Consider the following 10511-nt stretch of genomic DNA (forward strand, 5'->3'; position numbering starts at 1 on the left):
TGGGCATTTTATATTCTTATTTGTGAAATCTGGCAACTCTCCCCACCCTGTGTGGTTCTGGGGGGGTGGCCAATCACAGGGGCTCCCCACCCTGGTCACAAAGCTTGTCTAGATCCTAGGTCCTGAAACTCTGAATGTTAAGCAAAGATAAACAAGGATGGAAGACAGTTGGAGCTGATTACCTGATGACAGTGTTTTAGAAAGACCTCAGAGCTCCCCTGTTCTGTCGTTTCCTAGGCCTAGGCTCAGCCCTGTCTTTCATTCTGTCGACTCTGCCTTCATTCCCAAACAAGCCTTTTCTGTTCCTTAAACCAGTCAGAGGTGGTTTCTGTTGTTTTCTGTCAAAGAGCCCTAGCCCATAGATACATATATCAATACACCCAAAACAGTATCTAACAAGATGTTGTGGGGGTGGGTGGCTGGTAAAGGTGTAGCCAGAGTGAGAAGACTAACTAGGAAAAGCTTTTTGAATGAGGATCTGTACATACGCAGAAAGGGGGTGGGGAGAGAACTCTGGACCCAGAGTCTGGCAAATGTTTGCATTTGCTGTATCAAAAAGCAGCAGGGAGCTAGCTACTGAGGGCTCTAGAATAGGGGAGGGACACGATAAAAATGACGTTTGATTTAAAATAATTATTTCTAACGGGGGCTTTTAACTGTTTTGGCAGGGAGGGGGCCAGATGGAGGCAGGGAAGCTGGCTGGGGGACTGCTCTCAGGGTCCACAGGATAGGCTGTTGTCTAGATGGGGTGGGGGCGGGGCAGTGGAACGGAGGGGAAGAGAACTGTGGGGACCCCTCAGAGGAGACTCTTGGATGTTAGTGATGTTCTGGTCAAGGAGGACATCCATGGGGAGAGAAGTTCTCCAGTTGTGTCCTGAGTGGCAGTAACTCAGCCTGGGGCAGGGGGGCGTGCGTGCGGAGGGGAAGGAGCAGCTCTTGAGGCGGGACGCCCATTATTCCAGCTGGCTCCGAGTCTCCACCCTGGGGGAGGGATGTGGTGAGAGTGGAGGCCATCCAGCAGAAAGTGACAGGGATGATTAAAGGGATGGAAAATCGGGCCCATGAAGAAAGGTTAAAGGGATTGCCGCTATTTAGCCTGGAGAAGAGAGGCGGGCCGGCATAGCTGCCTTCAAGTCCATGCACGGTTATTAATAGACGCGTGCTAGGCAGCTGCCCCGTGCATCCGGGAGGACGGCACCCCTGCAGCCAGCCTGGCACCTCTGCAGGGAGGGAGAGCGAGAGCGAGAGCGAGAGGCAGGCTCCCGAGAGAGGAAGAGGCATAATTATAAAGGCTCTTTTGTGGTCTCCAAAGGGCCCTTTCCCCTCCCCTTTGTTTTTGGCATCTGTCATTATGCTGTGCAAACCACAGCCAGGCCTGCGATGGCACCAATATCTGCTTTCCTGCCCATAGGAAGGTAATGTGGCTATAAAATTGATGAGTTAGATAAATGGGTTACAAAGGGTGGACTGTGTCTAGCTCTGCCGAGCGCTCCAACTGGTCTCCCGACCCAACCTGGATAAATCATCCTGTCTCCATTCCTCCCACCACCTCAGCCTAGTCTAGTCCATCTGGGCTCCTTCTGACCGCCTCCCCAGGAGTTCACATTTGCTCTGCCTCCCTGTCTAATCCGTCACTTTGGCAACTTGAGAGGTCTTCTATTTCTTCCCGGGTCAAATATGTTTCATTTCTCTTTTCTTTTCTTTTTCTTTTTCTTTTTCTTTTTCTTTCTTAATGTGAAACTCTTCTTCTCAGCAAGCCAGCCTCTTGCTGTCTTGACAAGAGAGCCAGCACGCCACAGTCTCACCAGAGGAGGCCAAGAGGCCCCTTAGCCTAGGCCTCGTCAGATCCCTGTTAGGGTGACCCAGGGCCTAGGCATGGGGTGACTGTGTTTTCCTGATGGACACCTAAGGGATACAGTCACGGAAGGAAGGTCGGTTGTGAACCACACATTGGGACTCTTCAGAATTGGAGCTGAGTGAGGGGTGGGGAGGAGAACAGGAGGAGACGCAGGGAATAACCATTAGCCAGATGTCACCACAAAGGTGATGGAATCTGGCTTTCGAAAAGCCCAGAGCTAACGTTTATTTGGTTATGGCTCATGTTCTGAAGGGAGCATGCCAGTGACTTTCACTCTGCAGCTGGAACAGCCTCCTGAGTCAGTGAGAGATACCTGAAAGTCAAATTCTCACTAAGAAGTTCTGTCAGGGAGCAGGGAACTTAGCCCTCACCATCTGCCTTTAGCCTTGACAGAAATCACTTCGACCACTGAGAGGCTCCTTCTGAGGTGGTCAAAGGAGGCAACAGGCACGGGGGAAGGACTGGAGGAGAAGCAGGCAGGAGGCTGCTCAACCAGAGACTCTGAGAACAAGCTGAGCCCCTCCCCGAACAAGAGTAAATGCTCTGTTTCCCTTCCTCTGTGGCTGTGGGGACTTTCGGAAAGCAGGTCCGGTTTGTATGGACCCCCGTGACAGCACAGGGATGGGCACCCCAAGACTGGGCAGTTAGTATGGTAGGCTCCAGAACCAAGCAGAACTGCCCCCCACCATTCTCCAGCTGTTACTGCCCTCTTCCTCATCTGTGAAATGGGCGTGATCACGGTAGCTACCTTCTAAGGCTGTTGAGAATACTGAAGAGTGCAAGGCACATCTAGGGCTCGGCATGCTTGGCACAGATGCTCAATACACATTAGCCACCATTACAATGATTCATTCTCAAGAGGATCTGCTGAATGGAATTTGTGGAGCGAAGGAACGGCTGTGAGCAGGAGGCAGTGGACAGACATGATCACACCTCCTTTTAATGCCACCCCCCCAACCCCAGCCCCCTCCGAGCCAGTGACAGTGGCCAGCTCTGGAGGGGTAGGCTGCCCACCTTTCATTGAACCTTTGTTCTCATCTCTCTTTGTCATTATCTTTCCCCTCCTCCCCCTCCTCCTCAAAAGAAAGGGTAAGGCAGAGGAATCCTTGGTTCTGCAAAGAGGCGGGTCCATCTCTTGCTCAATTCCACTGGAAAAATCAGAACAATTCCTATTATTTTCGGTTCCCAGACCTTGAATGTGTCAGGCTTCAGGTTCACTTCCTACATGTCTCTCATCGCCGGATCTGCAAGTAATTTAACCTTGTTTTCATAGAGCGCAAAGACGGTCCACTTGTTTACACTGGAGACAAATTTTCCTCAATTGACGCAATCCTATTGATTAAATAATGACTTTCTTCCTCATTTAAAGGTAATTTTGGTTGGTATCATGACACGGAGGAGGAAAGTGAATGCCTTTTCTGTCCTGCTGTGTGAATGGCAGGCTGTGAGGGCCAAATCCTGCCGCCCGCCCTGGGGAAGGGCCTTCTCATTTTTCTCACCTGTTCTGGAGCCCTGGAAGGCCGGCGGAGTGAAGCTGATGCCAGGACCCTGTGAGGAGGTTGGTTAAACATAGACAGATCTTGATTAGGGGCATTAAGGAGCCTCTATTTGCTCGGAAATGGATGTCAAGCCTAGGTGGGGTAGATGTTCCTTTGTTTTAAAAATGGATTTGGGGCGCCTGGGTGGCTCAGTTGTTTGGGCGACTGCCTTTGGCTTGGGTCATGGTCCCAGGGTTCTGGGATCGACTCCCAAGTTGGGCTCCCCCTGCTCTGCAGGGAGCTGCTTCTCCCTCTCCTTCTGCCTGCCTCTCCCCCTGCTTGTGTTCTCTCTCTGTCAAAATAAAATCTTTTAAAATAATGGATTTGAGGGGGGCTAGGGGATGGGTAAAATGGGTGAAGAGGGTCAAAAGATACAAACTTCCTGTAATAAAATGAATAAGTCCTGGGGATATAATGTACAACATGGTGACTTTAGTTAATAACACTGTATTGCATGTTTGAGAGTTGATAAGAGAGTTAATCATTAAAATTCTCCTCACAAGAAAAAACAAATGTGTAACCGTGTATGATGATGGCTGTTAACTAGACTTATTGTGATGCTCATTTCACAATACATACAAGTATCAAATCATTATGTTGTACACCTGAAACTAATATAATGTTATATAGCAATTATACCTACCTCGATTAAATTTTTTAAAAAAATGGATTTGATTTGCTTTTAAGATTATTAACATCTAATAAACTAGGACCTGCACATGAACTGTTTCTCAAGGTCACATCATATGATGTAGAATATAAAATCAAAGGGAAAGGAAGCACATACAACAGGAAGAAGGGCAGAGAACAGCAAAACATAGGAAAGGCACCAAGATGGGGGTGAGGGTGGCCAAAGAGAGTTGATTGCTCTAGGCTAAGTCCCTTAACTTTGTCCAGCCTCAGATTCCTCATTTATAAAGCAGGGGCAATTGGATCAGAGAATTTCTAAGTTCCTTTCTCCGTTCAATGTTCTCTGATACAAGGAAATCTGGAGACTGCTATTATTTGCTTCTATTTTAAGCCCTTCCACTTTGTATTCCAATAAGGATAAGTCCAGAGGATGACATTTAGGAGGATGGGACCTCTCTCCCATTGTCTTTCTGTGAGGTCAGGATGATGCCTTCTGTGTTGATAATGCCAGTTAGAACTAGATACCACCATATGTCTTCTACAGGGAAATGTATATTATGCAGCGTTTAAAAAATAATGCAGAAAACCTTTGGAATCACATGGGAATGTATCTCCAAAGGCAAATGGGAGCTGGACGGTAATACAAGAAAACGATAGCTGACATTTTTTTGGTATTTACTATTACAGGCATTTCCAGGCATTTCTTTGTTTTCTCTTTACCAGGGATTGGCAGACATTTTCTAGAAGAGCCAGATAGTAAATATTTTATGCTGATGGGCTATCATGTCTCTGTTGCAACTATTCAACTTGGCCGTTGTAGCAGAAAAGCAACCGTAGGCAATATGTAAACAACTGTTCATGGCTATGTTCCAATAAAACTTTATTTATGGACCCTGAAATTTGAATTTCATGTAATTTTCATGTATCACAAAATATTCTTCTTTTGATTTTTTTCAACCATTTAAAATGTAAAAACCATTCTTAGCTCATAGGCCTTCATAAAAACAGTCAGTGAACCAGATTTGGCCTACAGGCCATAGTTTACTGACTTCTGTTCTTTACTACAACACTTTATGGAGGGATCTATTTTACAGATGAGCAAGTCAAGCCTTGAAGAGGTTAGCTAACTTGCACAAGTTTACGAATTATAAGCAGTTGAACTGAAATATAATCTGAAAGGCCAAATTCAAGAACTTGACCTTTTAACACCTTACACTTCCAGGATAAATAGAGTGGTGGGATGTGTAGTGTGTGGGATGTTGCTCTCTCTGAGTCTGATTTAACGTGGTTACAAAATTGTCTTTTGAAATTATTATTATTATTTTTTTTCATGGTGTTTCAGATTCAAAACATTAGAGTAAGACTGGTTTCTCACAAGGCCAGGAAATACCTGGTTGGGTTAGGACTCACATGAGAAAATTGCTCAAAAGGGGACTGGGACCGGGCAGGCAGGGGAATGGAAATGGAGAAAACAAAGCGTCAGTTCTGGGAGCATCAGGATAAAGGGGAAGGCCTGGCCATCCTCATCCAGGAAGTTGGCCTGGGGGTCAGATCAGCTCCTCCTTGGGGTGGACAGGGTGGAGACTAGGAAGGAAGAGAGAGCCTGCCTCATCTCCACCACCTCCTATTCCTGCTCTTGAAGATGATACACCTTGAGCCTTCTCTAATGCTTCCTGTAGACAGACCTTGTCTTCTCCTGGGGGAGGCCTGTGTCTTCTGCTGTCTTCTCCACACTTGCTGTGGTCCATGCACATGGGGATGCAGGTTAGTGAGCCCTCTGACTCCAGGACACAGTGCTTCAGGAAGTTGTGAACTGCCTGCTTCTGGAAGTGACTGGGGAGCTTGCTCTCGGTGGATGTTGGTGTAGAGGGTGGGAGGTGAGTGTGCCAGAGGGTTTGGAGACTAGATCGGCCCATGTAAGAAACATTTGCTGAGTACCTATGTGTGTCAGATCCCAAGCCAGGAGACCCCACATCTATTATGTCCTTTGATACCCACAGCTGAGTTCTGAGAGACGCATTGTGGTCCCATTAGAGAGATGAGAAAACTGAGCTTGTCACTTTCCTGAAGGGATGCAACAAAGGGAGGCAGAATCAGTCCACTCTGCTGTCTGCCTCCCACCACAGACCCCTTCATTGGGTTGTGCAGAACAATGGGCTGCCATTCTTGCTCTGACACTTAGTAGCTGTGTGGCTTGAACAACTTGCATGACCTCTCTGAGTTTCAGTTTCTTCACCTATTTATGGTTATACCTCCTTTCAAGGGTTGTCATGAAACAAAAGGTGGTATCATATGAAGGTCCCAAAACAGTGCTAGGCATGGAGCAACTTATATGCACGGTTCCTGCTTCCTTCTGCTTTGAGATGATGTGGTTTTGTGAAGTTGACTGAATGATCAATCTTGCTCAGTTTGAGGTTTTCAGGGCCTAGCAGAAAGCCAGGCATGGAGCAGACACTTAATAAATATTTGTTGAATGAATGGATACACAATGCTTACATCCACTGATGCCGGCCATCTGGATGCTTAGAAACCTAAATGGATGGATTCTTGACTTTTCATCTGAATGTTGGGTGTTATTCTAGAATATAAGCAGCAAAATGACCCACAATGTATAAATATGAATACAGTCAGGTCTTAACTGATGCAGAATTGTTGGGAGAAATGTGTGAACCAGTGGAAGTCTTCATTGGGCTATATTTAAAAAAGAGGATTTGCTATTTTCAAATAACTTGAGCTATGTGGCCAGGTTTATTTATTTACCACTCATCCATCCATTCGTTCAATCATTCAACAGTGGCCTAAAGGGGCTCTTAGAGCCTCTTTTCATAAACAGGGAAGAAAGATTATCTGGAGCATGTCAGTTATTTGTAGATAAATAGAAGCTTCCAAACTGCTTATGGGAGCTTGGAAACAGTTTGTTCTCAAGTGTTTTAGACATTCCTCCAATATCCTGCATGCACGGTTTCTGTGCACCGTCTCTGAAGAATCCTTGTGCTGATTTACAGTCATATTCTTATCTGCTGCAAGGGTGGAAATGCTGAGTGCATCTGTCGGGGGTGTGGGAGTGCGGCTGAAGAGGAAATACTAACACGGGGGCTTGGTTCCCAAGAAACGGGGTCTCATTCTTGACGTTGACACTATGTATGGACTTCTTGGAGTAAAAATCCTTTGAACTGGTGAGGCTGGGCCATTATTCTTAGAATCAAAAGATGGGTGGAAGAGCTTCTTTTTTTAATGATTCAGGCAGACAGTAATACCTTCAAGTCTTCTGAAATTTATGTGGCGATTTAGTCCTACGCTCAAATGAATTATGCTTTGGGGCCTCCTATGTGTGCGTTTTTGCTACCCTCCGTCTCCCAGATCATAAATACTTCTGCGATTCTCAGTATGCTTCTTGCTAGCAGGTCAGCACCTTCCTTCTAATTTGTTGGCTGTTTCTAAGATCCCATGGATTTTTTTTTTTTTTATTAAAGTGATAATAGTGACAAAACCAATCCCAAACAAACAAAATCCTGGCAGGCAAGCTCATTAGAACAATTTAAAAAGTAAGAGTGAAAAGGATCTGAATGAGTCTGAGGGGACTGTCAGTGAGCCCATGGTATGAACTTTGGAACCTGGACTTCATGGTGTCTACACTGGCTGTTTGGGGGCCTCGTCTACTTCCTTGTTCTTGGTCGTAAGCTGAAGAAGTGGTTTCAGGATTGGTACATTACCGCACGTGTCTCCTACCATGCGGACCTCATGGCAGTCCTCTGCGGCAGGGACGTGGCTTTATCTCCCAGAGGAGGGGACAGAGGAGGAAACAGAAAGGTATGCGTAAGGACTGTGCACGAGGCCTGGCCCTCAGGACCCGCTAAATGAAATGGTAAGGTGGTGTGTTGATTTGCAAATGGCAAATTGGCTACTCATTGACTACTCACCTATCATAATTTTGAAGCTGATATTTTAATATTTTGACCAGAGCCACTTATTTCTTGATCTCTTTTAGAGACCTTCTGGAAGATTCTGCTGTCAGAAAATAAGTCGGGAGTCAAGAATTGCTGTCTCGATCCAGCTCTGTGAGGTTGCTTAACCTCTCTGAGCCCTGATTACAAAATATGACGGCCGTGGTGAAACCTGACATTTGCTAGGATCCCTCTAATTATACCCTGTGTATCTTTGATTTTCTGTGAGCTTCGGAGCCAGCCACCTTCAGGAGTCAGGGCAATGGCTGTGAAAGGACAGCCCCTCTTCCTGTGGGGAATGGTGGCTGGCGAGTCCACAGAGCCTCTCAGCCACAGGATGGGCTCATGCCAGTGCGCTCCTAGCCCTCCCTTGCCGTGTGCCTGGGTGGGGCGGGAGGGGCGTCAGCTCCTCAGGTCCGTGCTTCATTCCCCTTGGCCTCCCCCTCTGTCTCTGCCTTGATCCTCCTCAGCCTCTCCCGCAGGAGCCACCGACAGGCATGTCCCATTCTGCAGCCAGTTCTGACCAAGGCAGGAAATGGATGTGGAGCCTCAGCCTGCCACTGGAGGGATGAGGGGGCTGGAATTCGGTCTCATGGTTTCAATCAGTAACAATCGTGCCTTGGGTAAACCTCAGAGGCGACGGTGCTACCACCGCTCAAAGCTGATAGTAAGTAGCGTTCTTCAGATGTGGGATCCAGACGCTTAGGCACGATTTGCAGGCTCCTGGGGGCCTTCCTCCTGCTCTCGGTCTCCTTTGCTCAAATCCGAATGAGGACTGGGTGTGTCCGAGGCAGCCGGGCAGCCTGCAACTTTCAGAATTTCCTATGCATCCCCATCCCCCAGTGGCGTCAGCAGCAGATTCCCAAATCCACAATCTGACCGAAGTCTTGTCTAATATCCAGACCCTACTTCCTCTTCCTTGAGGCTTGGGGCCGCCACAGGGCTCGGCAGCATGCTGGGCAGGGTCCTGTTGGGGATGGACAGCCTGGGGATCCCACTGGCGCCTGGACTCTGCCGGTGTCTCCTTTCCTCAGGCCCTTAGTCCTCACCCACAGGAATCACCCCTGAGCTTGCCTTGCATGGCTTAGTGCCCTCCCTAGAGTGTCCTCCAAGGCTGAACAAGCAGCCCAGAGTCCCAACACGCTTGGCTCCTTAAGCCTGCTTCTTTCATGCCCTGGAAAAGCAAGAGCAGACCAATAAATGCCTTTTGAAAGAATGTCTGCGTTTGTGGAAAAATCATCCTGAGAGGCGATTTGGTTTTGGAAGACACAGGTTTCCCTAAAATCGTCTTGAGAGACACCATTGGGCCTGAACTGTAACTAATATCTGCTAAGCCAGAATCTTGGAAAAGGTAATATGAGGAAGGTCGTAGTGATGGAAGCTTTTGGTGTTTGAGGAGCTGGACTGAAAATGGAGAAGCCAAGGGGGCTATAGAATTTGTCAGGGTGTCTGCCCAGAGGCGAGTAAGGGCTGATGCTAGACAACAGCTGCTGGGCTTCAGACAGAGGGGAGCAGGGGTTGCTGCAAATGGCCCTAGGAACATGCAATGCCCAGGCTTGATTCCGTGCTCTTTGGCTCAAGGCCCAGGGTGTCCCTCAGCCTCTCCTCTGGGGTTCCCCGCAGGTGGACTCCTGACACTCTGGCTGACCTTTTCAGTCCCTTCTGAATTTGCTGTTTGACAAGGAGATCCAGGGTGAGCGCCTCCTTCCTGGATATGCTGGGAGAACAGAGCTCCAGAGCATGGACCTCTGCTGCCAGCCAGGTCTTCCGCCCATGCTAACCCCATCAGCAAGGGTGGGCGGAGGCGCCTTCCTACTCCTACCACACGGGAGCCTGGCCTTAAATACGGGGAACAAAACTGGGGTGCAAATCCAGGAGGTCTCTTCACTCCCGCCCTCCCCACCCCGCCAGTGCCTCCATCAGTCCCATGGTGGCCTGGCCAGGCTATTGTTGCTCACTCTAGAAGGCTCACAGGAAGGGGTCCCTCCAGAGTCCTCTGAGACAACTCCCAGGGGAGGGAGGGGAGACCTCAAAGCCTTAAGGAAGAGTCTGGGGGGTTAGAGTGAAGTCTGAGAGGGAGCGAAGCCCACTTGAATTTTTGAAAAACCTCCCCTTGAGTCGCTGCCTGCCCGGGGCCTTTGACGGGACAGCAGTGCCTCCTTGTGGCCACTGTGTCTGGAATCTCCTCCCCAGTCCCCACTTTCTCGGCTCCCCATTTTCCCCCCAGGTCCAGAACTCTTCTCCCAGGGCCCCCACTGTCTACAATTCTTTTCTTCTATCCCTTTCTTTTTATCTATTCCCTATGCTTTTTCTTTCGAACTCAACTTTTGTCTTTTGAAACCTCGCTGCAAAAAACCATCCTGTAGGGACAAGATGGATAAGCTAGCAATAAGGCTTTAACCACAGATAGAGCGCGACAAGTTAGCATGGTGCAGGTCACCTGGGCTGGAGCAGTACATTTCCTTCAGTGTGCCATTGGCCTCTCAATTTCCTACGTTTAACTCCAATCCTAAACAACAGCGATGTCCTGAATGCCTCGTC

At 48.2% G+C, this 10511-nt stretch overlaps 1 long non-coding RNA gene across 6 annotated transcripts in view; it reads left to right on the plus strand.

The window, feature by feature from the left end:
- Window positions 1-9186, plus strand: part of LOC123799799 (uncharacterized) — a 59226-nt gene extending 50040 nt beyond the window's left edge. For 5 of the 6 annotated variants that reach the window (XR_015725272.1, XR_015725270.1, XR_006781704.2 and 2 more), the window contains exons 6-7: window positions 3228-3416; window positions 8015-9186. This is a non-coding gene — a long non-coding RNA (uncharacterized LOC123799799). The remainder of the gene's footprint in view (window positions 1-3227; window positions 3417-8014) is intronic. The other variant, XR_015725275.1, reaches the window with a different exon arrangement.
- Window positions 9187-10511: the final 1325 nt, after the last annotated feature.

The sequence above is a fragment of the Ursus americanus genome, chromosome 7 (genome assembly GCF_024610735.1).
Source record: "Ursus americanus isolate L20-20 chromosome 7, mUrsAme1.1.p, whole genome shotgun sequence".
NCBI lineage: Eukaryota > Metazoa > Chordata > Mammalia > Carnivora > Ursidae > Ursus > Ursus americanus.